The sequence below is a fragment of the Helicoverpa armigera genome, chromosome 16, assembly GCF_030705265.1.
Source record: "Helicoverpa armigera isolate CAAS_96S chromosome 16, ASM3070526v1, whole genome shotgun sequence".
Lineage (NCBI taxonomy): Eukaryota > Metazoa > Arthropoda > Insecta > Lepidoptera > Noctuidae > Helicoverpa > Helicoverpa armigera.
In genome coordinates this window covers 5,994,604-6,021,190 of record NC_087135.1, presented here as the reverse complement: position 1 = coordinate 6,021,190, position 26,587 = coordinate 5,994,604, and the positions used below count along the sequence as shown (strand labels likewise).

Below are 26,587 nucleotides of genomic sequence, written 5' to 3'. Positions count from 1 at the left end.
AATTGTAATACAACTCACCAACACAAAAACATCTCGAACACAAAAATCACATTAAAATATGAAAGGACTTTATTTAAAAAAGCGTATGAATGAATAAAATTCAAAGAGAGACAATCCACTTTCTGGATGATTCTAGATTCGTGTGAATTAATTCAATGAGTTGATTATTCCCCGACCGTTTCCTGGAGCAATAAGAGCGATAATGTCGGCTCCATCTCGCTCACTCGTCAAACAAACACTGAAGAGTAAAAGGGAAGAAGATACGGGTACAGATTATGTTGGTGAGATTTTGTGAGTCATCGCGCTGGGGGACTACCCGTGACGTCATGGACTCAGGCTTCAATGTAAACATGAAGACCAATTTAACTGCCCTATTGATTACATCAGTAAGTGCCTTTACCGATATAACAATGGATGTTACGTTTCTGTCATGAGCTTAATAAGGCCTGATGAAAATTTAAAATTTTGGGGAAAAAACGGTAATAGGTATGTCCTGAAGTCGTTAGTTATCTTGCAATAATGTTAAAAAAATCATCGTTTTACTACGAAATAAAAAGAGTGGTTTAAATTATGACAGAACGAGCTTGAGAGCCTGTTATCAAGCGCAGCTAATGCCGCTATTCATCATAATTATCACTTATTATGATAGCCCATTAGTTTATAGCAGATATCAATTTAATATCAACGGCACGCTATCTAAATAGTTAATCTAGGAGTACATATATCCAGTTAAGCTTGAGCGTCATCCATCGATCTGTACAAGATATAATGTGACAAGTTTACTCGCGAACAGACTTGAAAAGAAATGTGGGCCAATCGTCTATTACTTAGCATTCTCCCGTCAGTTACATGACGATGCTAAATGACGGGTGCTGACAACTATATTGTTTGTCATTGACGCACCGCACCGTATCATGGTTGGAATAAATCTAGAAGTGACAAGAGACATTCGAATAGATCCGGATTCGCTCACGGATCTGTGCGAGGTCGGTTCACATCGTGCCGACTACGTATAATTTGCGATAACATTGGAATAAACTAGATAAATGCATCTATTCCCCACTAGTGCTTCGAGCTTATCGTCCACATTTACAAATTCGAATCGTTAAATATTTCACAGAAAGCAATTAAAACAAATGAACGTTCTTTACCGAGTCCGCCAGTCGCTTTCATAAAAACATGATTGCAGAAAACTGAGTAATCGGATAAACTGTGTCGTCATTTGCGTTTGTGTTTCTTGCTTTTATACTAAATCGCTTGATGCATTAAACCTTTGATCTAAAGTTAGTTTATCGGATACGATAGTCGCCTTGTTGAAGAGATTACTAGTTATAAAACAGATAGATTAATGCCTCATATCAGGTTTCTCTACTATGTATCCTTTATAAGTGTGAATTTATGGCGTCGTGGAATGCGCAAATCCCTGTAACGAGTTATTGGAATAGGCGCATAAAAATCGTATTATCGACATTTATCGTTATGTTATAAAAATGATCAAACGGTCAAATGTCTAGATTTGAAACGTTATCCTAAAAATGGCTCGATATGAATGGAGGCGATGCCGGATATTAAACGCCAGCTTGTCGATAGTTATATTCAAACTTGTCGAGTGCCGTGTAAGTTTTTAATAAAACTTAGTTTCCGTAGTTTTGATTTATACCTATCTGCACTGAGGTAATATGGTGACATTTTGCGGTTTCTGTCCCATCTGCCTTAGTAAGATAAACAATATATGTATAACTTTTAAGATGCTAATCATATTTTTTATGAATCATAAATTCTATTTCTAAGCTCGTGATAGTCTATCTACAATATATTAGTTCGTGATTCGAATAAATTAGTAATGTAGCCAAACATCGACGCACCAGGATGTGATACCAATTAAATCAATTCATTCCAGTTTTATCCGTAACATATTTCCCCATCAAATTATAATAAAAATCTGTATTTATATCGTTTCCTGTGTCTAGCCGACTTACTGTAAAAAATGTATGATAAAACATGCGTTTACATTATGCTCGGTGAGTCACCGAGTTGCATTTTAACCCGAGTAGTACCTACTAAGTATGATGTTTTTACAAAGTTTCAGTTCGAAATTACAAAAAACATTTTTGTCTTGTTTTTTCCGCGATACGATCATTGCGTAGTATATTAACAAAGCGAACAGACGGACAATAGTTACCAGCTTATGAACAAAGCATCATTGACGCAAATTATGCCACATATTTATGCGCATACACTTATATAAACATAAAGCGCTTTAATATATCACTGTACGCTGATAGACTATCTTTGTAAAATGACATTATTGATTGAATGAGGTATGATGCTCATGTTAGTAATTTTCGGCCATAAAAATGATAAATGACGATGTAGTTAAAAAAACTTTTTAATTACTCGTCGTAGTATAGAACTTTTAAAAATGAATTAGTAATCAATTCGCTCATATTTTGAGCGTATTTTTATCGAGTTCTTTTTATAAAGAAAAAACAAGCTGGGATATTTATGGAACAATTGAAGACGTAACTGGCCTTTTAAGTTCCTCAGATTTGTCAGCGCGTCTGCATTCGGGGAATACAATGAGTTCCAACGACGTCTTTTGGGAATCCCAAATTCAACTCATTAATCTCTTCAACGTTGTTCAAAATAAATACATACTAATCAACTTTTGGTGTACCGCATTTTCTTAGACGAATCTCGGTTAATACAAGATTCGGAAGTCCTGTTTATGATTAAATTAAACATAACTTATCATAACTACAAAACTGTTTATTTTCAAATACAAAGGAAATTAAATTCAAGTGAGAAAGAAAATTCCACAATTAACATAATTAACAATTATCATTAGTACTTATATCTAATGTGCGTTGTTAGTGGGAGGTGATATATCAACTCAGTAGTTAGTGGTACGGGTGTTAACAGTAATGTGCGAAGTAGGGTGTGGTGCACGATACTCACCGCTGTTGGCGTAGTAATCGTGAAGCGTATACAATGGATAGTCACCTAGTTTGAACAGGTACGCGGAGAGGAGCACCGCGTCGTGCCGCGGGTCCTGCCCCGCGTGGCTGGCTGCCGGCCGCATCAGCGACGATATCGAAAAGTCCGTCATCCCCTGTGCAGCACCACCCCATCCATTCACACTACACAACTTACACTCCTCCTTCATTGTTCCAATAACACTAATAAATATACTCTATAATCCGTTTTTTTTTGTACTCGGTTTGTACTGGGCACTAGTAAATCACATATAAAAATATCCGTGGGCTGGCTCGCACATCACAGAAGATATCACAGCAGCGTTCGGCGCCTGTAATCCGGTCCTATTAAAGTAGGAGAGTATTGGGGCATCTGGATCAAATGATGATCCAGATACCCCAATACTCTCTTTTCAAAATGAGTACTGTATTCAGAATTCTCTTTTCAATATGAGACTTCTATTCAAAAACCTTTATTCAAAGTAAGACCTCTATTCACTGAATTAAATAAATATCGTATCCAGAATTCTCTTTTCAAAATGAGACTTCTATTCAAAAACCTTTATTCAAAGTAAGACCTCTATTCACTGAATTAAATAAGTATCGTATCCAGAATTCTCTTTTCAAAATGAGACTTCTATTCAAAAACCTTTATTTAAAGTAAGACAACTATCTTAGTTACTTAGAGACCCATCTATAGTAAAAAGGTGGTCCCTCAATACTTACCTTGTCTTTTAGGTAACTTCAATTTAATATGTTTCCTGAATTGCATTCCCGTATATAATTATATCACGTTTATATATTGTACGTTATTTATGTTGCAACTGCTTACAAACAGCATTTATTTAAACAAATCGAATGAGCGGTTCATACTAACAGACAAGAGCTGTTCTATGTCTTTGGAGAGCAAAACACAATATAGCATTTAATAAAAAGCATTTACCTAATAATGATTAATGGTTGACAATAATTATAAATGATCCAACTGGCGAGCGTTGCTAGGTGCGTTAGAATGTTTACATATTCCCGTAAAGGAAACTGAGCGCATTCCATTCTGATTCTACCCATCATAGGCCTCCGTAACTATACCAATGTATGTTTATTCATATAAAAATTGCTACTATTGAATATGATTCAATCAGGCTTAAGTTCATAAGATATGAGCAGATATATACTCAAATAGGTACCTATACATCAAACAATAGGAATTATGTTTGATAAAACGAATAGGTAATTAATTTATATACAGTTGAGTAGGTAGGTAAGTAGGTACATAAGTGAGCAATGCTTGTTTAATAATAGGTTAATCTGGTAATTAAAAGACAGACATCAGTAATATTGTTTATTTATGAATTATTTACAGTTTCTTTTGAATTTTACTTATCATATCTTTTGCGCACTTGTATATATCATCGTTAAACACATTTTCAACAATATGCTGAGCGCATACATTAGCCCTACACTCACATAATTTAGAACTTTTTAAATCTTCTGCATCATAGATTTGGATCCGTATTACTTTCGATTGTAAACCCTTTGCAGGCTTTTTAATGTACGAATACAAAGTTTTGGTCCCTCGTTTTTTACTATTAGGAACTCTTTCAGGGCCGCTGCTGCTCGGTCTTTCTTCGAATTGAAAGGGTCTTTCTCTTGATGCTGCTGGAATCGGAGAGTACGATGGACTCGATCTTATTTCATCATACCGGAACGGTCTTTCCCTCTCTAGGTAGTTCAAAACATTTTGACGTAGTTGTTGCGCTGCCGGTATTTGGGAGCATGATGAATCATTGATGAAAATATCACTGGAGTTCTGAAACAATACATAATTAAAATTATTATTTTAAATATCAACTGTTTCTATTCGTAAGTATACAATGGTTAAGTAGAATTATTATGTAGATATTATTTGAATAAAAGTATCAAAAATAAAAATAATGTTTGATTATTTAGAAAAGGCTGACTTACCGACATTGTAGAACGAGATATTCAACGGGAATGTGATTTCTCCAGGATTTTATTCTGGTTTTATACTTACTCGCATTTTGTTTTTTCTTGTCATTAAGGTTCAAAATTATAAAATTAAATACATAATTATACATTGTTTTTAAATATACTATAGAAACGTGAGATTCAAGTTCTTATTTGGGTACTCCACGTGTAAGAAGTTGAAATAATGTACGCGAGCGTGCAAACCGCAGCGTTTCTGCTGATAAACATATTTCCTACCTATACATGGAAAAAGTTTATAAACTGCTTGTTTTGCGTCGATCGTGGGTAGAAGTTGCTATACATCGTTTCTACAATTGGTAGAACATCTACATAATATGCGATTTACAAACGATTGTCTGCCTGACTGAGCTACCGAAAACGCTACAATTTAAACGCTCGTATGCACCATCGCAAATAATCTTTATATGGCAGCATCTGCAGTCTCAGCATTTCTCTACTAATATTATAAAGAGGCAAGATTTGATTGTTTGTTTGTTTATTTTTTTGTTTGCCGCGAATAGGCTCCGAAACGATCAAACCGAATTCTTTCACTATTAGGTAGCTACACTAAATGCGTTGAACATAGGCTATATTTTGTCCTGGTACGGGAATTAAATCCATCGGGACGCGGGTAAAACCACGTGTGACAACTAGTTTTTATTTTTTGCAAGCGTGCATTTTTACATATTTGGTTAGAATGACGTGATTTTTAGGCCTATATAAACGGCTCCCGAATAACAACACAAATCACTCCTGAACTAAATCAGCGTGCAAGTTTAATTTTATCAAAAGTGTTAACCTATTCAATCAAATCCTCAAGAATGTAAGTACCTACCTGTATATCCTGTTATTATAATACTCATCTATTCATTCATTACATGTCCTGATATAATTACACTGGTCAACAAATTATGTTTTTTTTTTTGGTGCAAAGGTGAAATATACAATTTCTTGTAGGATATTAGATACATAATCGAAGTCCAGAACATAAAGTTGCACGATTTAGAGATATACCCTCCTAAAGTACCAAAAACGCGTTTTTTTATGAAATTTGATGTCATTTTTTGGGGACAGCAGAATTTTCTAGGAATTTCTAACTAAAGCATCATATAGTACTACTTTCCCCGCATTAATTTATATTTTTGCGAGTTTTATTTCCCGATATATACCATTTTATAACTAAAGTGGAGTTTTTTCATACTAACAGGCCAAATGAAATATAGGGAAGATCGATATATCGTAGCTGTATACATATTTCATGAAAATTTAAACTCTTAGCGTTGGAAATAAAAATGAATTTCAATTGGGAAGAGTAGTACTATATAATGCTATAGATAGAAACAAAAAAAACAATTTTGCTGTCCTTCAAAAAAATCGTCAAATATCGTTAAAAAACGCGTTTTTGGTACTTTAGGAGGGGTATATCTCTAAATCCCTACGTGCTAGTGCAACTTTATGTTCTGGTCTTTGATTACGTATCTAATATCCTACAAGAAATTGTATATTTCACCTTTGCACCAAAAATGCTGTTGACCTGTGTTATCTATTAATCTGTTATTTTTATTATATAAAAAATAATAATATTGAATGATTCTAATGAATGAACAGAATAAAATGTTTGTATAGATTCAATACAATCACAATGTAATCTATTTCTTCATTCGAACTATTCACCTTTTTCGATTATTATATTCGAACTATTTACCTGTGACTATGGTATCTGGGTACCTAATCCTTTTTTATTTTATTGATTCTAATTATTTTATCTGTATTTTTGTTCAGGTCGGGACCAACTTCTGCTGATCACCTCTTTCCCTCCGAAGACGAATATGAGGAACAACAGACACGGGTGAAACACGTGAAGGATTCGTCATCAGCGTCTTCATCTTCACGCTCCGGCGATGCTGCTAAGAGAAGCGCCAGCAAATCATCGCATCCGGACAGTAAGAAGAAGAAGCTCAAGACGATGTCGCCTACTGTTCATCCCATCAGTCCTGTTATGAAGCCCCAGAGAAGCGATATGAAGACCACGAGCCATGACTTATTTGGTAGTGACAGCGACGATGATCGTGAAGAGATAGCAGCAAGTAATTTAAAGGGTAATAAAAATAACTCCCTTATACTCCTATTTCACACGTAGGGTTGCAAACGGCTTAAGCCGGCAAACCGATGAGTTAAAACAGGGCCCTTACTACATAGAATTAAAATTTATGATGTGAAAACGATAGAACATGTCGCACCTATAAATCGGTGGCGTCATTCAATTATTTCAATAAAAATCGCACTGAAAATAATACGCCAGCATGGGCTCGGCTTAAAGACTTTATTGACGAGACCAGGCGGGAGTTTAAGAACTGTCCTTTAGAGTTTGTAAGCAGTTACTATTAACGTTTCTTTATATTTACGATTTTTTTTTTCTATTTACAAAAAACTTTAAAAATACTTATAAATGTAATAGGTACATGTAATCTTATATTTCTTTTATTGCTGTTTATTTTAAATGATGACTGACTTGAAATGCTTTCATGTCAATAATGTAATCAATCAGTATTTACTCAATTACTTAGTTTGTAATTACAATTTATTCACGTATAAAAATACATTTAGATCTATTATTGTTTTATTTTACAGCACCTCGAGTATCTTCCTCGCGGAAGATTGAAAAGAATCGGAATTGATATCAATGAACCTAATAATGAATTAATAGAAAAAGATATTGATATCCATAATCCTAGTAATGAATTAATAGAAAAAGAAATTGATATCCATGATCCTAACAATGAATTAATAATATGCAAAAAATGTCAGATTGAATTACCGAAAACTGAATTGAAATATCATTTAAGAACTAATGTACATAAGTCAAATAGTTTAGTTCAAAGCCATTTTAACAATATCTTTGTAATTGCAAGTGCTTTCAAAACAGAATCATAACATATCGTTTAAACCCTGCACAAGGTGTTGAATACTGTACACCCGAAGCATTCTTGTGTGAGAATACGAACGATGTCCTGAAACTTATACATATGTCTTTATTGAAGAATACTTGTGTCAAGATTAACTTCGAGTTGTTTGCCCACTTTGTGTTACCAAAAACAAGTGAGCAACAACTTAAGTCGTTTAATACGAAATATAAAGTTATTTGTAATAACACGATTTTAAGTGACTTCTATTCGAATGCTATTGAACTTTTAAAATGCAAAATGTCAGAATTCGAACACAAAGAATCTGGATGGTCTTTTAAATCAGTGAGCCATCTTGAAATCAATGTTAATAAATATTGTCCTATGAGAGGTGGTACTTACCTTGAATTACCAAAAACTTAAAAACTCGAAAAGTTGTATTAATATTCAAAATAATGACAATTGCTGCTTTTTATGGAGTGTAGTAGCTTCATTATATCCCGTTAAGAAGAATGTATGCAGGACTAATTCGTATCCACATTACAGTTCTATATTTAATATTGAAGGGATGTCTTTCCCTGTTTCATATGAAGACATAAAATTATTTGAGACCAACAATAATATAAGTATCAATGTCTATGGAGTAGAAAATAAGAGCGAAACAGTAACCGGCCCTCTATATTTAACAAACAAAAGAAGATCTATACATGTAAATTTGTTATATTTAGAAAGAAAAGGAATGAGTCATTACTGTCTTATCAAAGACCTGGCACGTTTAGTACGAGGACAAGTAACAAATCATAAAGGTAATTTTTTTCTGTGTGAGTCATGTTTACAATTTTATAGCTGTGAAACTAAGTATAGATCTCATATCTGTTCTAAAACTTTATCAATTTTACCTGATAAAAATAGTAAACTGGGTTTCAAGAATTATGAACGAAAACAAAAAATCAACTATGTAATTTACGCAGACTTTGAAAGTCTATTGGTAAATTGTTTCGAAAAGAAATCTGAAAACACACATAATTTAAAAAAACACCAACCTTCATGTTTTGCATATTACATATGTTGTTCACATGATCCCCGCCAAAATAGATATGTAACATATAGAGGTCTAGATTGTGTGGAGGTATTTATCACTAGATTAATAGAAGATGTGAAGAAAATAAATGATATATTATTAATTAAAAAACAAATGATACCTTTAACTAAAAAAGAACAAACCCAATATAACAATGCAAGTACTTGTCATATTTGTGATCGCTTGTTACTCGACGATAAAGTGCGTGACCACGATCATGTGACAGGAAAGTATAGAGGACCTGCACATACTCAATGTAATCTAATGTTTAGAGTATGTCCATTTATACCTGTAATTTTTCATAATTTATCGAATTATGATTCCCATCTTTTTATAAAAGAATTAGCACGAAAACATAAAGGTCATATTAAAATAATACCCAAAACTAAAGAAAAATATTTAACCATTACTAAATACATAGATCATGATAATAGTAACCGTCCTGTACAAATTAAATTTATTGATTCGTTTCAGTTTCTAAGCTCAAGTTTAGATGCACTAAGCAAAAGTTTGACAGATAAAGATTTTTTGCATTTATCAACGGAAATGAGAAATGATAATTTAATATATTTGCTCAAAACTAAAGGTATTTATCCTTATGATTACATGAATACTTGGAAAAAGTATGAAGAAACAAAACTTCCTCCGAAAGAATTCTTTTATAACACATTGAAAATGGAGCATATTACCGATGAAGAATATAAGCATGCAAAAACTGTATGGGATGCATTTAAAATAACAACTATTGGCGAGTATACTGATCTATACCTGAAATGTGATGTTTTATTATTGTGCGATATATTTGAAAATTTCAGAAATATAAGTTTAAAATATTATAAATTAGATCCTGCCTACTACGTAACTGCACCTAGTTTAAGCTGGGATGCTATGCTGCTCTATACACAGGTTGAGCTTGATTTAATAGATGACTTAGAAATGTATCAAATGCTAGAGAAGGGCATACGCGGTGGTCTAGCACAGTGCTCATTACGTCATGCGAAGGCTAACAATAAATATTTGCCAGAATTTAATGATCTAGAACCTTCTAGTTATTTGATATATCTCGATTGCAATAATCTGTATGGTTACGCAATGACTAAAAGTTCCCAATTACAGAGTTTCGTTTTCTAAATCAGAAGGAAGTTAATTGCTTTGATGTAATGAGTATATCGGATGAAAGTCAATATGGTTTTATATTAGAAGTAGATCTCGAATATCCCGAGCACGTACATGATTTTCATAGTGATTTACCTTTTGCTCCTGAAAAGTTTATACCACCAGGGGGAAAGACAGCTAAACTTATAGCTAATTTATATGATAAATTTAATTATGTAATTCATTACACTCATTTACAGGAATGTTTGAAAAACGGACTTGTTTTAAGAAAAATCCACCGTATTCTAACATTTAGACAAGAAGAATATTTAAAAAAATATATTGATTTAAACACTAGCCTGCGTCAAGCATCCACAACTACATTCGAGAAAGATTTTTTCAAGCTTTTAAATAATTCTATTTTCGGTAAAACGATTGAAAATAAACGAAAACAAGTAGATATTAAATTAGCGACAAAATGGGTTGATGTAGATAATATTACAAATAAGCAACATGGTGCTGAAAAGCTAATTTGTAAACCTAATTTTAAATCTGTATCTGTATTTTCAGAAAATTTAGTAGCAGTTCAGCTAAAACCCGAGAAAATTTTTTTAGACAGACCAATTTATATAGGCTTCAGTGTTTTAGAATATGCTAAATTACATCTTTATCAGTATCATTATAATATGAAAAAGAAATACATGAATAATATAAGACTTTGTTACACAGACACTGACAGTCTACTCTATTTAATATATACAAAAGATATTTACAGTGATATAAAAATAATTTAAAAGATTTTGACACAAGTAATTTTCATTTAGATAATCCTTATTTAATACCACGAATAAATGAAAAAGTTCCTGGACTCTTTAAAGATGAACTAGGTGGTGACGTGATCACTGAATTCACTGGCTTAAGAGCGAAACTTTACTGTTTGCTATCTTCCAAAGTACAAATAAAAAAAGCAAAAGGTATTTCAAAATCAGTTACAAATAGACTAGATATATCGCATTACAATAAGGCATTATTTCATAATGAGAGTAAATCATGTAAAATGAATATGATTAGGTCAATCAAGCATGTATTATACACACAAGAAGTGAACAAAGTGGTGATGAACAAAAACGATGATAAACGATACATACTCCCAAATCAAATTGAGACATTACCTTGGGGTCACTATAAAACTCTATTTTAGTTAATGTATTATAGTTTTAGTATTGTGTATTAATAGTTTTAGTATAATGTATTAAATACTAATATTGTATTTTATAATAACTGTACTTTAATTATAAGTAAAAATATACGTATGCTACTTACTCTTTGTTGATTTTTATTTGTTGATAACCTGTAAACATATAAATAGACTAGTAACGTTATTTTGCCTCACTTTTCACAATGAAGTTCATCAAGCAACCCCAGACTTTAGAAATTAGTAATATAAAGTTAGAAAATCAATCACACAAAATAAAACACAGTGCACTTTTGCCTAATACAATCAGATGTATAATATGTGGTCCATCTAACTGCGGGAAAACGAATGTAATGCTCAATTTAATATTGCATGAAAACGGTTTGAAATTCAAGCATATATATTTATACTCTAAGACAGCTTTCCAGCCAAAGTATTGTTTTCTAAAACAAGTTATGAAGAATGTTCCTAGTGCTAAATTCTCGGTCTTCAATGATAATAAAGAAATAATACATCCCAATAATGCTTTAGCTAACTCATTAATGATTTTTGATGACGTTGCATGTGAAAAACAAGTTAACATTCGTAATTATTTTGCAATGGGAAGGCATAAACACATAGATTGTTTTTATTTATCACAAACCTATTCCAAAATACCTAAACAACTAATACGAGACAACGTTAATCTTATAATTATCTTCAGACAGGACGAGAAAATTTAAAACATATTTACAATGAGCATGTAAATACGGATATGGAGTGGTTAAAATTTAAAAAACTTTGCTCTATGATATGGCAGGATCGGTTTGATTTTTTATTAATAAATAAAGATTGCGCTCTTAATAAAGGAAGATACAGACAAGGCTTCGATACATTTATATGCCTTTAGAATATGCATATATACCCGCGCAATGGAAAAACATATCAATCGACTTCCAATAGCTGTAAATAACAGTTGCGTATGATTGAAAATCAAACGATGGATATTAATATTAAGGAACAATTAATAAAATCAGCAGATACTATAAAAAATAAAATAAAAATATTACAAGATGAAGAAGATAACGCTAATTTAAAATTTAAAAAGGCGTTTAAACCAATAACCGATCCCTTGGAAACTTTAGTTAAAGTGAATGATAAAGATATAAAGATATTTGACATTTCTAAAGATGAAAACAATACATTTGGAAAACTCAGCTCATCTCTAGATTATGAAAGTTTTAAAGAATTTATAAAAACAGACCATAGTGCACATTCTGAATATAAAGACACTCTATCAAGAAATCATGTAAAAAAGTCCACCGATTCACTAATTTCACTGAACAAAGAAGATATGATGGAAATTTATGAGAATAACATAAATGTACCATTTGGGATACGTAGTGAAAACAAAAATCTTATGATGGGAAATTCTAAGGTAACACTTTCTCTTTCAAATAACGTCAATGATTCACAAAAAACAAATATAGTCACTATAAACAATAAGCATTATGAATTAACACCAGGTTTAAAAGAACTTTTGCTACGCAATAAACCCAACCTAAGTTTGGTAACTGAAGTAGATAAAATTGTCTACAAAGATATGCTTCATAATACACATGCACACAAACGAGACTTTCACTCAAATGGTCAAATAAAAGGAGACAAAAGTTTGAAATATCGTCAAATTATCAAACCTTTATTTTCACAACAAAATGATGTTCAAGTAGAAGAGCAGGTAATGCAACCAAAAAGTGGTGGCAACTTACCAACCTTAAAAAAATATAAAAGCAATACAGATTATGTTTATTGGGATGACCCTAATGAATTAATTGAAAGATTGAAACTCCTGATTTCTTCAAAACATGCTGGTCATACAAATCATGACAATGAAATTCTATCCATAGTAGAAGAGTTAAAAGAGGCTGGTATTATAAAAGAATAATAAGCTTTGAAATATTCTCAGTTACTTACTTTTACGGAAGATGAATGAACATGTACATGTTAATTATATTCACACAGAACAAACATCAGTCAGAGCTGATAGTAGCGTAAATATTGAGCGAATTGAAAACACTATTGAGGAATCTAGTAGAAATAAAATTATTACTGAAGAGCAATTTATTTTAAAAGTTGATGGTGCTTTTAAAAAAATTGAAGAATTGAAGAAACTAATTTTAAATTTAGACTATAGGATAAGAAATGTTGAAAAAAGTATTGAGTTAAAAGAAATAGCAGGAAAATTAAACAAGCATTATGAGCAAAGTAGACGTCATAAATGAAATTCATAAATGTGCAAGAATTAACTTTCCGAGAAGGCAGGTCATACTTAAAGATATTGATGATCTTTGGCAAGCTGATTTGATGGATATGCAAGCAATTTCGAAAGTGAATAGTGGTTATAAATATATACTGGTAATCATTGACACCTTTTCAAAATACGCTTGGGCAATTCCTCTGAAACGAAAGAATAAGCAACAGGTATCAGAAGAGTTTAAAGCTCTATTAGCTAAAGGACGTGTTCCAAAAAATTTGCAAACAGATCTAGGAAAAGAATTTTATAATGATAAATTCAAAAATATTGTGAGAAAGTATAAAATCAACCATTATTCTACATATTCCACTAAAAAAGCCTCAATCGTTGAAAGATTAATAAGAACTTTGAAGAATAAACTATACAAAGAATTTAGTCTTAACGGAAATTATAATTGGTATAATGGAACACTCGACAAAAAAGTAAATGAGTACAATAACGCTACTCATAGAACTATTGGACAATCACCAGCTTCTGTAAACCATATCAATAAAAGGAACATATTGCGGAGATACATTCACCTAGCAGAATGTAGGAAGAAAACAACGGGTAGGAAATTTAACATCGGTGACTTTGTTAGAATAAGTAAATACAAAGGATGTTTTGATAAAGGATATTACCCAAACTGGTCCACAGAAATATTCAAGATTAAAAAAATACAAGAAACGAATCCAAGGACTTATTTGTTAGAAGATGCAAGATGTCGTCCTATACTAGGAGCTTTTTATCCACAAGAACTTCAGAAAACCAACCATCCTGATGTATACTTAGTTGAAAAGGTTTTAAAACGAAAAGGAAACCAGGTATATGTTAAATGGCTCGGACTTCCTCCTAGTGAAAACAGCTGGATCGATAAAACAAATGTATTATAAGTATACTTAAGTGAAAAAAATAAATAATTCTAAACTGTATTTAAGGAAATACATATATGATTACTATTCATTACGGATTTGCTCTTTAAACAACTAAGTCCTGTATTTGTTTCGAATAAAATTAAATTGCATTGCTATTTCTTTGGAGAAAATTAAAGAAATAACAATGAAAATAAGACGAAGTGACATAGCAAACAAAAGTAAGCAAACAACCTCAAATAAACTCACCAGTCAAACAAGATCAGGAGCTGGTTTTAAGAAAACTCTTAAAAAAGTTGTTTCTCATACTAAAAAGCATATAAAAAAAATTAAACCTTCATGTAAGAAAGCATTGATGGAATTAGCTTACACAGCAGCTAAAGACTTTGCATCCGATTTTCCGATAAAATTACCCAGGATAATTCCAGTACCAAAAACTGGTGGATTTCTTCCGTTAGTACCGATATTTGCTGGATTATCTGCTGCAGGCAGTTTGGCAGGAGGTGCTGCTGGGATTGTAAAAGCTATTAATGCATATAAAATAGCCAAGAAACAATTAGCCGAATCGGAACGACACAACAAGGAAATGGAAACGTTATTGATTGGAAGAGGGTTACACCTCAAACCTTACAAAGATGGTTTAGGGATTTATGTCACAAAGAAAAAAAACTAAACTCTCGGCTACCCAATAGAGCTTTAACCAATATTGATATAATTAAGCATTCAAATAATATTCCATTCTTCCGAGGTGTATTTATGAGAGATAAATTACCGGATAAAGTTTCATCAATAGAATGCGGAGTGATCAATCTTGACTCTTCTAAAACACCGGTACTCATTGGGTAGCCTATGGCAAAATAAATGACTACATAGAATATTTCGACAGTTATGGTAACTTAAAACCTCCTAAAGAATTTATGAAGTACATAGGAAAGAAAAATATTCAGTATAATTATGAAAACATACAGCGTGATCACTTGTACAATTGTGGACACTTGTGTCTAAAATTTCTGAAATCATTTTGGAAAAGTAATAAAATATCGTAACCTAATTAAAGGTCTTTTATTATTCTATATTACAAAATTATTTATACCCTTGTAACTCACACTAATTATAAAATACTTATTTCTTTAATCATCTTCGCATTCTAAGGATGTAAGTGATGACAAGCACTAGTCGTGTTATTTGAATTATTTAAGATACCTAATCTCTTTTGTAAATTTAGAATAAAATGTTGGTCTTCTATAAAACAACTAATGTGAGAGGAAAATGTAATATTTCCCTTCCTATCTTCAAAGAAGAGAGACGTCTCAAAACGATAAAAATAAAAAAGATTACAAAAGAAAATAAACAATTTCTACGAGATATTGGATTAAAATTAAATTAAAAAATGCTGCAAATAATGGATTTACCACAACATGACAACTCTATTGAGAGCTATGAGATCCATAGCTACAATCCATATACTACCAGTTTTAAAGAAAATGATGAAATCAGAATACCCATTCACCAACAAGATTTGTACTTATTACCATCAGGAAGTTCCATTTATATAGAAGGGTATGCAAGTGTATCTAGTAAAGATCCTGCAGGAAAAATAGTTAAAAAGGATGTTGTTTTTATAAACAACCCCATGTCATATTTGTTTCAAGATATTAGGTACGAATTGAATGGTGTTGAAATCGATCGTATTAAAATGCTGGTATTACAACAACCTTAAAATCATATGTCTCAATGAATGAAGGTGAAAGTAAAGCTGCTGCAGTTTGGGGATGGAACTTAAATGGTACAAAACTAGAAAATGGATATTTTAGTGCTATTGTACCATTAAATAGAATACTGGGATTTGCAGAAGACTATGACAAAATTATTATCAATTGTAAACATGAACTTATATTACAACGAAGTAGCTCCGCATTATGCTGTGTGCTTACAGAAAAAAATGATAACGTAGAAATCGACATACAGAAAATACAGTGGCGTGTGCCGCATATTAAAGTTTCAGATCGTAATAAATTATTATTGCTCAAGAGCCTAGAGAGAGATCGTTCCATACAGATAGCATTTAGAAATTGGGATTTGTATGAATATCCATTGCTGCCACGAACAACGAAACATTCATGGTCAGTTAAGACTACTTCCCAGCTAGAGAAACCCAGGTTTGTGATATTTGGTTTGCAAACGAACCGAAAAGCAAACAAAAATAGAAGCTCTGCCTTATTTGATCATTGCAATGTAAGCAATATTAAATTGTTTCTAAACTCGCAATACTATCCGTATGACTCTCTTAATCTGAAATTTCATGAAGGCAAATATAGTATATTATATGAGATGTTTACTAATTTTCGTCAGTCTTACTACAACTTAGGCGTTGATCCGTTGCTGAGCTTAAATCAATTCAAAGAAATAGCTCCAGTTTTTGTGATTGATTGCTCAAGACAGAACGATTCACTTAAAACGGGACCAGTTGACGTGAGAATAGAAGTTGAATGTTCTGAAGATATTCCAGATAATACATCTGCCTATTGTTTAATTATAAACGATCGACTTTACGAATACAGACCTTTAAGTAATATTGTGAGAAAACTATCATGAATGTTATCGTTGACGTCCAAGGGTTTAAAACTGAAGGAAACAATTTTATTCCAAAAGAAATAGCAATAATGTGCAAAGGACGCATTCAGGTTTTATTGATAAAACCACCTCAACCGTTTTATACTTTGTCTAAAAAAGAACGATCGCGAATAGCTTGGATAGAAAAAAACAAAGGAATAAACTGGAACGAGGGCTTCGTACCATATTTTAACTATAAAGCTAATTTCGGTAATTTTTTTAAAAATAAATCTGTGTATACTAAAGGTAGTGAAAAAGTGGTATGGTTAAAAGATATCTTAGAAATAGATAATGTACATAATTTAGAGAGTAAAAAATGTCCTAGTTTAGAAACATTGTATAACACTTATTCAACTTCTCCAGATATTGTATGTTGTTTACATCATAACAATATATGTGCTTTAAGAAATGTATTTTGTTTAAATAAGTGGTGTGTAGAAAATAAAGTCTTTATTTAAGAACTCTATTAACATAAATAAATCATCATCTTACATTAGTTTCTAGTTTTATTTCCGGAACACCTATGATTTTAACATCAAATAATGTTATTTGCTTTCCAAAGACATAGAACAGCTCTTGTCTGTTAGTATGAACCGCTCATTCGATTTGTCTAAATAAATGCTGTTTGTAAGCAGTTGCAACATAAATAACGTACAATATATAAACGTGATATAATTATATACGGGAATGCAATTCAGGAAACATATTAAATTGAAGTTACCTAAAAGACAAGGTAAGTATTGAGGGACCACCTTTTTACTATAGATGGGTCTCTAAGTAACTAAGATAGTTGTCTTACTTTAAATAAAGGTTTTTGAATAGAAGTCTCATTCTGAATAGAGAATTCTGAATACAGTACTTATTTAGTTTAGTGAATAGAGGTCTTACTTTGAATAAAGGTTTTTGAATAGAAGTCTCATTTTGAAAAGAGAATTCTGGATACGATACTTATTTAATTCAGTGAATAGAGGTCTTACTTTGAATAAAGGTTTTTGAATAGAAGTCTCATTTTGAAAAGAGAATTCTGGATACGATACTTATTTAATTCAGTGAATAGAGGTCTTACTTTGAATAAAGGTTTTTGAATAGAAGTCTCGTTTTGAATAGAAAATTCTGAATACAGTACTCATTTTGAAAAGAGAGTATTGGGGTATCTGGATCATCATTTGATCCAGATGCCCCAATACTCTCCTACTTATTAAACACACAATTCCTGTTCAATACCGCTCCCAAATAGATATGTCTAGTATACGTAGACTATAACTATTTAAGCGAGAGTTTGGAGTTCGGGCTAACTTCAGTTTCCACGAAACGAAATCAGCCCGAACACGAAGTTTACCAACACATACAAATAGCCTGTCGTACATTCGCCAAAATCTTAATCGTTGTATATTTTACACTTTTGACATTACAACAAATTAATGATGTTGGCGACTGTATACTGTAAGCTGACATTTCGCAGTAAAACAGCTTTGGGACATATCATCTCTATCTCTCAATAATTGAACTATGACCTTTGACATTGAAATGTCATCACACGACTGTACCCAATATGTTCCTCAATTTGGAAACTGATAGCTTTATTTGCGTCAATGCGTCTGCTCTTACATAATAAATATTTCTAGATGAAACTTTAAAATACATATTAAATTGTTGCATAATTACTAGGTATGTATGCGTTTTACTCTATGATGTGGTATTATGCAGCCGTTGTACATTATCGGCTATTAAAGGCAAGTTATTGCTCAGTGTTGGCGACGTTTGCGAAGTGAGTTTATTGAGAGATGGCGACGATTATGCATGTGATGGTAAACAAACATAAAACGTAGTTTGGTGTGGTGTCGGCGAACGCTGCATTGCGGCTTTGCCGGGTCAAAGGTGCAATGCCGTTGGACGATTTCAGTTGCGAGCGATGCGCTATTGTTCCTCATCCCTGATGTTATAGCCGAAGCCTAATCAACATACTTTACTTAGTATACGTTATTGTCTAATTTAAACTGCGTCGTTCATGTGCTCGCATTGATCGTTGTTCTCAGACAGCCTTGACGTCATCTTGACCCAACTGTTCTCAATGCAAATCGAAATAGAACGATACCTACTTAGTGATAAATGGTTTCAAAATGGTAATAGTTTTTATGATCACTACAAGTCGGTCCTTGTGACGTAAGTTTGAAGATTATTTCTGCTCAACAAGATAGCCCGTGATCTGCATCATCCATCAAATTAACCCGCCAACCAAACCGCTTTGAACAGTTAGCTCGATTTGTATCTCGAAACTCAATTCCTGTGAATTCCACAATTCAAGTCCAGCGATGATTCATTGTTTGTTTACACCACAACTTGTGGTGATTGTATCATGTTATAGCAAAACATTTTCATCTGATTTGAATCATTTCAAAGAATTTTGGTACATTAGAGCGATATTGTGAGAGTTGGGCTGTTGTTTGATTTTCAGAGTTGTCAGACTATTTTTTATTTCGCGTTATCCATCGCTATTCGCTTACGTGCACGGAATAGCGTCGCAATAATGCACGTGGCCTTGAGTCCGTCGGTAAACAAACGTCACGTGTGCGCCAGTGGAAACATATTAAAAATCGGAGCTCGCGATCTTTTCCTCCAGTTTTGTTAGTCTTCTGCGCATGTGAGTCACGTGGTTAGCAATAATATGCAAAGGATTACTTATCATTTGCTGTAAAAGTGCGGTGATAATAAGTTTTCGTGTACGTGATTACCTAAACATAATTTGTACCTAATCATTTTTATCTGACAACCTTTCACGCTTGAAAAATACGATAGCATCTTGAATATTTATAACGGACACTATTACTCAAAAGGGAAGCAAACTCACATTTATTGGAATCTTCCATAACACTTCCAAAGATTTCCAGAAAAAATAAACTTAATGGGTGTAGTCGCACGTGCGATCGCTGGGCAGGCAGCTGCCATGACAGATGTTGTCGACGGAAGGTCCCTGCCGCCCTCTCCGCAACCCCTCCCCTGACTACCTGCCCCACCTGACTTACAACCTCACTCAATTCAACATTATTGTATTAAGTACACATCAGTACTCAGTAAACAAGATTTACCCTAATTATTTAAGTTCGTAAGTGCTTCAATTAGGTTTCTTAATGATCTATCTAAGCATGATAAGTTTTCCAAAGAAATAAACAGAACTTTCTGCAGTCTTATTTTAACTGCAGGCTGTATAGCATATACAGTTCTGCGAATAAAAAGCTATTTTCCCGACTTTGATATTGCTGAAGGAATTCTTCGTATTGAGTTCAATATAAACTGAAGCTTCAATCCGAAGTTCTAGCATTAGCAAATGGCGACAACGCTGTAAATATTTTGGCAATGTTTTCTGGCGGCCTCCCAATAGGACAGGCATTCAATAAGGTCTAATAACAAGTACCCGGCACTTGATAGCTCAGCTTAAACGATGAGCTTTGGTTGACGCGCGCACATGTCGCTAGTGTTTGCTCTTCAATAATATATGAGTTTGCTAGTTTCGTAGACTCGGTTCACAATAACTCTTGTAGTTAAATTCTTTTGGCAAAGTTCCTTGGCGGCTTCCCAGAGACATCATCACCAATTGCCGATGCAGTTTTATTGTTTCGTTCCGGTGCTACTGAGAAATGCTCGGTGGCATTCATATGCTGTTCAATAAATAACAGTTTTCAGGTCAAAAAAGTTCCGTTGATAAAATCAATCGCTCGAAAGGGCAGGCCCTTCGATGCAGTTGGCAACCAATGTTGGCTAGAACCCAATTTGTGCCAACTACGGCTGTACACTTGCATCCACTCGGACTAGATATTCTTATGAATGTTACGATATATTATTTATTTATCAACTCATACCGTACTTGTAATAATTTATTTTTAACTGTGTCTATACTGCCTATGTATGTAGATGATTCATTGTGCTATCCGAATATATTATTGGGGTTCGTGACCATGTACTCATAACACACTTATAATAAATTCGACATTATTTCTGTGATAAGTAGGTACGTACCACGTTTAAGACACAAATTCAGTGAGAGTTGCCTTATCGATACAGCATTATCAGTATCGATTACTGCTATCGTGACAGTGCGATAACTTAATACAATGAATAATAAATAATCTAACACTTTCCTTTATGTTTATGTGTGGCCTTTGATTTGTGTTTCATAAGGCCGGTTTGTTAATTTCAGGAGAACAGTACAGAAACAAAATGATTTATTGAATACTTTGTCAGTAGTTGTTTTGTGGATGCTGATTGGTAATTTCAAAGAGCATTATGATCTCATTAATCATTATTAGCAATTTGTCGATGGCCACTTCTCTGTAACCCGAGTAACGAAAGCACACCGGTTGGTTTCACAAGAATCACAAACTGCTTACATAAGGCATAAGGCGTCTTGCGTAAACTCCACTTAGGTGCACAGCTCTATCGTAAGTTAGCTTTAAGTTCACGTACGTCGGGCCGTGCGAAATAACAGATCGATTATATCGGCCCTCCTTATTGCCCAATCGACTCGATAAATATTAGAGCTCGTTGAAGGCTGTTGAAAAGAATCACAATGGAGCTTGAATCTGATACTGGGAACTTAGAAGGTATTAATGATTTATGATGTTTTAAATGTTTGTATTTAATTTTACTAACGCGTTACAACAATGATTTTTGTAACTCGATGACTTGATGAGGAACTTTTTATATGCTTTCAAGTCATTTGAATAAAATTTAGTTATTCTAGTAATGTGGTCACGGTAATTGGTGGGAAATTATATCGAAACAAAATTGGAGACTAACAAAGCGATTCGTGACGACCCACATACGTGAGGTAGAAAGGAGCAATGAAAACTCTCTCGATGTTGGACGAGCATCGGACCGTGACACTCACACTAATTTGTGCCAATCACGAGAAAATCCATTTTTGTATTGTATGTTAATGTTTTCGAATATAAAAATGGTCTGTAAATAGCATTATCTGAATTATTTTAAAGTTCTTCAGATTACTCATCATTTTGCCATTGATTTGTCAAGGAAATCCAGTATAACAAAGTATTTAATCGTCCCTAATTCGAAGCGAATATTAAAGCATAACAAGTCCTTACTGAAAGGTAAAGGAAAGCGCAAGAGATAAGGTTTCTAAAGCTATTTATCAATGTAATTGATAGCTATCGGTGTTAGGAGAGTGTGAAATTTTGCAATAGAGCTACATCGTACAAGAGGGCCGGAGGGCTGGAGAAAGTGAGCCTTTCACTCGGGCCTACCACGCTCCGCGGCACTAATTTAAACAATCATACGCAATCATGCCTATTGTTATAGCTTCCTATTCATTTCAAGATCAAAAGATGCTTAATGTTCCACAAAATCACGGAGCATTCTCAGTGCAACATGGTTTTGAGGTTTATCGATTTTAATGCACTTGTTTTGATACTTTTATCCTTGTATCTGCAACGCGAATGCGAAAGTCAATTTATCACGTTATCTAATCGATAAAATCTTGAAAGTTAATATGAGTTGTTTTATGAAAACAATGTTTTCCTGCATTTTCACTGAAAACGCCAAGTTGGTGATTTTTTGACGTCAATTTGTCGTTTTTGAAAATTAAATAAAAAGTTCTGTTAAAATAATATTGTCAGATTACAATAATCTATACATATAATAAATCTGTAGAAAAGTAATTTTTGTACATTGAAGAAATTGACAAAAAAAATAGCCAGCATGTTAAAGGATAACTAACAGAACCCATTTCCATCATTTTTGTCATTTTTGTCTGTTTGTCTGTTTGTTCGTTCGGGATTCACGTAAAATCTACGAATTCAATGCAGACAATGCTTATATACAGAAAATCTAAGTAACTTGGGGTATTATTTAGTTTTTGTTTCATCGAAATCGATTCACTCTATCAAAAGATATGATTAATTTTGTGAATTCAAGATGTAAAATATTACGACACGCAATCTGTTTGTCAAAACTGTACATTTGAATGTTGTACTTATATTAGTTGATCGGCCTATTATTAACCTTTACACAGAAAATCACACCTTCATAAGTAACTTCGGAAGAAAAAAAAAATATGAAAATTTTGTTTAGCCAAGGTTAAAGTAGCTCCATCTGTGGTAATCTGTGGTAAATAAAATACATCAAATTTGTCAAAGGAGCGAGGTGGTAAATGACAACAAATTACCAAACATTCTTTATAGAGGATTATTATTTCAACAGATGGAGTTGTGTATTTTCCGTAATTCACCATATTTTAACACTTAGTGTAATTTTTCGATAAACATTTCAATAGTGTTTGTCAGTTTGCCGTGCCACATCAAAATCCAATTATAATTATTACCTTGATGAAAGGAAAATTAATAGTTCTCAGCCAAATTTAAAACGGTGCCATCTAAATTATTTTTTGAACATTATGTCAAAAATGATGACTTTAGTGGAACAATTAATTATCATTTAAAGTTACAGATGGAGTTCATATCAGGATTTTTTCATAAACATAGTTTAGCTTATCTTCCACTAATGTGGTGGCCTTAAAACAAATTACTTTGAGTGAGTAGTATTAAGTAGACCTTAATTATTTTTTCTGATGCAAAATATGTAAACTTAATCCTAGAAGAAAGGAGGATCTGTCTCTCGCAAGCGCTGCTAAGCATGAGGTAGGTAGGTAATGTAGGATTCTGTAGCTTTAAAAACAAGCCCAGATACAAAGTGCAGATAAGAAATGGGAGCTTTCTCGATTTAATACCATACACACGTAAAATGCTTTATGCGTCTGAAAACGTACAAATTGCGCGTCGCATACCAGAGACATGCCTACTTTCAACTTCTGATCGCAAATACACTGGTCACGATTACGAACAGTCTCAGTAAGACCCGAGCCAAGTCTAAAAAAACACCTTTTATATAAAACTACGTTTGATGTCATTCAATCACAAAGACAGAATTGTTTTCTGTTGCAAATCCTATCCACCTGTATCCTATCCTAATCCAGCATGCATTGCAGGTGTGCATTGCACAAAAACCAATGGTATCCTATTCAAGAAGTCAAAAGAGTGGACCTGCCAACGTCAGCTTCTGCGCTAAGCAAGTGTTCTTAATAGTACCATCAGAATTACATTCATCGTTGAATGAGGTGAATAAATTTTCAGAAACCACAATAACAGTAGGAGCCAAAGCATATGATCGCTTCATAGAGCTCTGATTGGCCCCAGGTGACCAAGTCAGGTCTGATTTGTTCGTTCATCAGATCTTTGAAAGCGTTTCGGTGGATACTTACTGTCGTCCTGTGTGACACAAAATATGGTATATAAACGTCCTCCGCAAGAGCGAAATTTTCCCGGTGTGCGGTAGTGACGCACAGTATACAATACTTATGTTTCTTTCGATTTGCTGGCTCCACCAAGAAATGACAAATTGCAAGCGTACATTTTGAAAATCTTGGCAAAACTGCAGGTTTCAAGTACGAACACATGAAGTGGACTCTCACATATACGTACATTTTGCCTATTCGTGAACTAATGCAAACATTTCGGTGGAGTCCCGGCTTAGGCCTCCCCTACATTAGGCGTGCGCGATCCTCGGGCGTGTGAGTAGCGCGGGCGCCGCGCGTGCGTCGCGAGCGCGCTGCGTGAGCGTCGCGTTTTGCTGCCCTGCGGCATTTACCTACAGCGCGCTCGCGGCGCGCACGCACCGCTCTCCTTGACGTTTAACTGCTAAGGCGTTTAGCGGGCGGCGGGGATAGCGGGCGAATTGGTAAGAACGCAACTCGAGCGCCGCGTGCTCGCCGCGAGCGCGTCGCTTGCACTCTTCACACATGCCGCAGGGCAGCAAAACGCGACGTTCATGCAGCGTGCTCGCGACGCCCGCGCTACTCACACGCCCGAGGATCGCGCACGCCTAATGTGGGTCAGCCTTACCATAGTGAGTAAGTGCACAGAAAATCCCCGTCATACAAGTGTTTCTCCCCAGTAGTGAAACTATCCTACCCTATGCGCCTGCTGATGATGATGACTCATTTTATCATCCATCCAGCTATTCCCCAACTATGTTGGTGTTGGCTTCCAGTCACCGAATCTGTTTGAGTACCAATATTTTGCTTGGAGCGACTATCTACCTACTTATCTTCAATCCAGTCAAATACAGAAGCTGATATCCATGGTAAGACTGACAGACTTTCTGGCTTCTGATTAGTCGCAGCAGCTGCAGAAAATGTACAAATGACAGCACTAGCAGCACAAACTCAAAGCATATAGACATAGATTATAACTGTTTCCTGTGAAAATTACTTACGCACCATACGTAATAAATTTCCAAATTGGCTGACTAGATCCAGAGATATTCACAACGTCACAAACTTTATTTCTTTTGTTTAGATAAATGGCCACATCCACAACGCAACCTTGATCAATGAATATATGCGACTGTTAAGTGCTAATCCTAATTATACTGTCACGTGAAAGAATGCACCTACGGGATAAGTAGTATTTTGACTATTCTATATTGCCCACGCGGACGAAGTTGCGGGCAACAGCTAGTTATCAATATTTAGACTAATAATATGATAATAGTCAGCTAATTATGTAAGTAATTGTTCCTCATTTATAATGATAACAATGTTTAAAGTTTCTTATATCAAGTCATGAAAACAACATACGCAAATAACAGCTTTATTTATTTGATAAACAATTATGAAACTTCAACGATAATTTATTTTTTGTACGACCGTATACATCTTCGATCCAGTTATGCAAATTATAGTGGATGTTTTTACGATTTTTATTTTAGAATCATCATTTTAGTTAAACGGGATAAAATTAAACTCAACAGGCTGTGGTTTGTACTATTAAAGCAAGCTAAGTAGAAGATTAACTTGAGAGTTGAGAATGGCTATGTGAGGTAAAGTTTAAGGACCACAAAGGTTGAAGTTTGAGTGCAACCTGCAGCTACAGACCGCAAACTCGCTAGTGAACACACAAAGCCCTAATGAATTACATTAAGGATACCAAGTCCGTTATGAACTGAACTCATGTTAAAAGAAAATATACGGCTAAAGCGTTTGCAAAGTTTCCTCAAAGCAATTTGCTTCAAATTAGAACAGGCGGTGGTAGACATATTTTGATAATATGTACCGCGGAATCTTGCTTTGGTATTTCAAGTAGCTTTGTGCCAGCGTTTAAGCTATCTTTACGACTTTAGTGCTTTGTTACTATAACTTTAATAGCTTCATTCTCTATACTAGTAATTGGAGAAATACGAGTAGGATAAAATAGATTTCAGTTTTATGAAGCGATTTATAGGCAAAGTACAAATTAGAAATGCCTGGCGTGGAACAATAAATTGTGAACTTAATAGCATCCTTAAAGCCTATGAGCGAGTAGTTACCTCTGGAGTCTCCAGAGAAATTCCTTGCTAGAAATCTTAGAACCCCTTACGGAATGTGGGTAGGTGCCTAATCGTTTACATTGCTTGTACATGAGAAACAGTATGTATTTATTAATTAAATAGGTTTATCTTTTCTTTTTTGAAACAAATGATTACGCTTCCCAAAAATTAATGTTTTATTTACTGTAAATAAACAAACAAGAACGCCGGTCGTGTT

General features: G+C 33.8%; 1 protein-coding gene and 1 long non-coding RNA gene across 8 annotated transcripts in view; both read right to left on the bottom strand.

Annotated features, from left to right (window-relative positions):
* Positions 1–26,587, bottom strand: part of LOC110376501 (uncharacterized) — a 209,786-nt gene that overhangs the window by 34,882 nt on the left and 148,317 nt on the right. The window lies entirely within an intron of this gene.
* LOC135117949 (uncharacterized) lies at positions 4,305–5,956 on the bottom strand. The gene is made up of 2 exons (XR_010277271.1): positions 4,941–5,956; positions 4,305–4,785 (listed from the first exon to the last, which is right to left on the bottom strand). It is a non-coding gene; the product is annotated as an uncharacterized LOC135117949 (long non-coding RNA).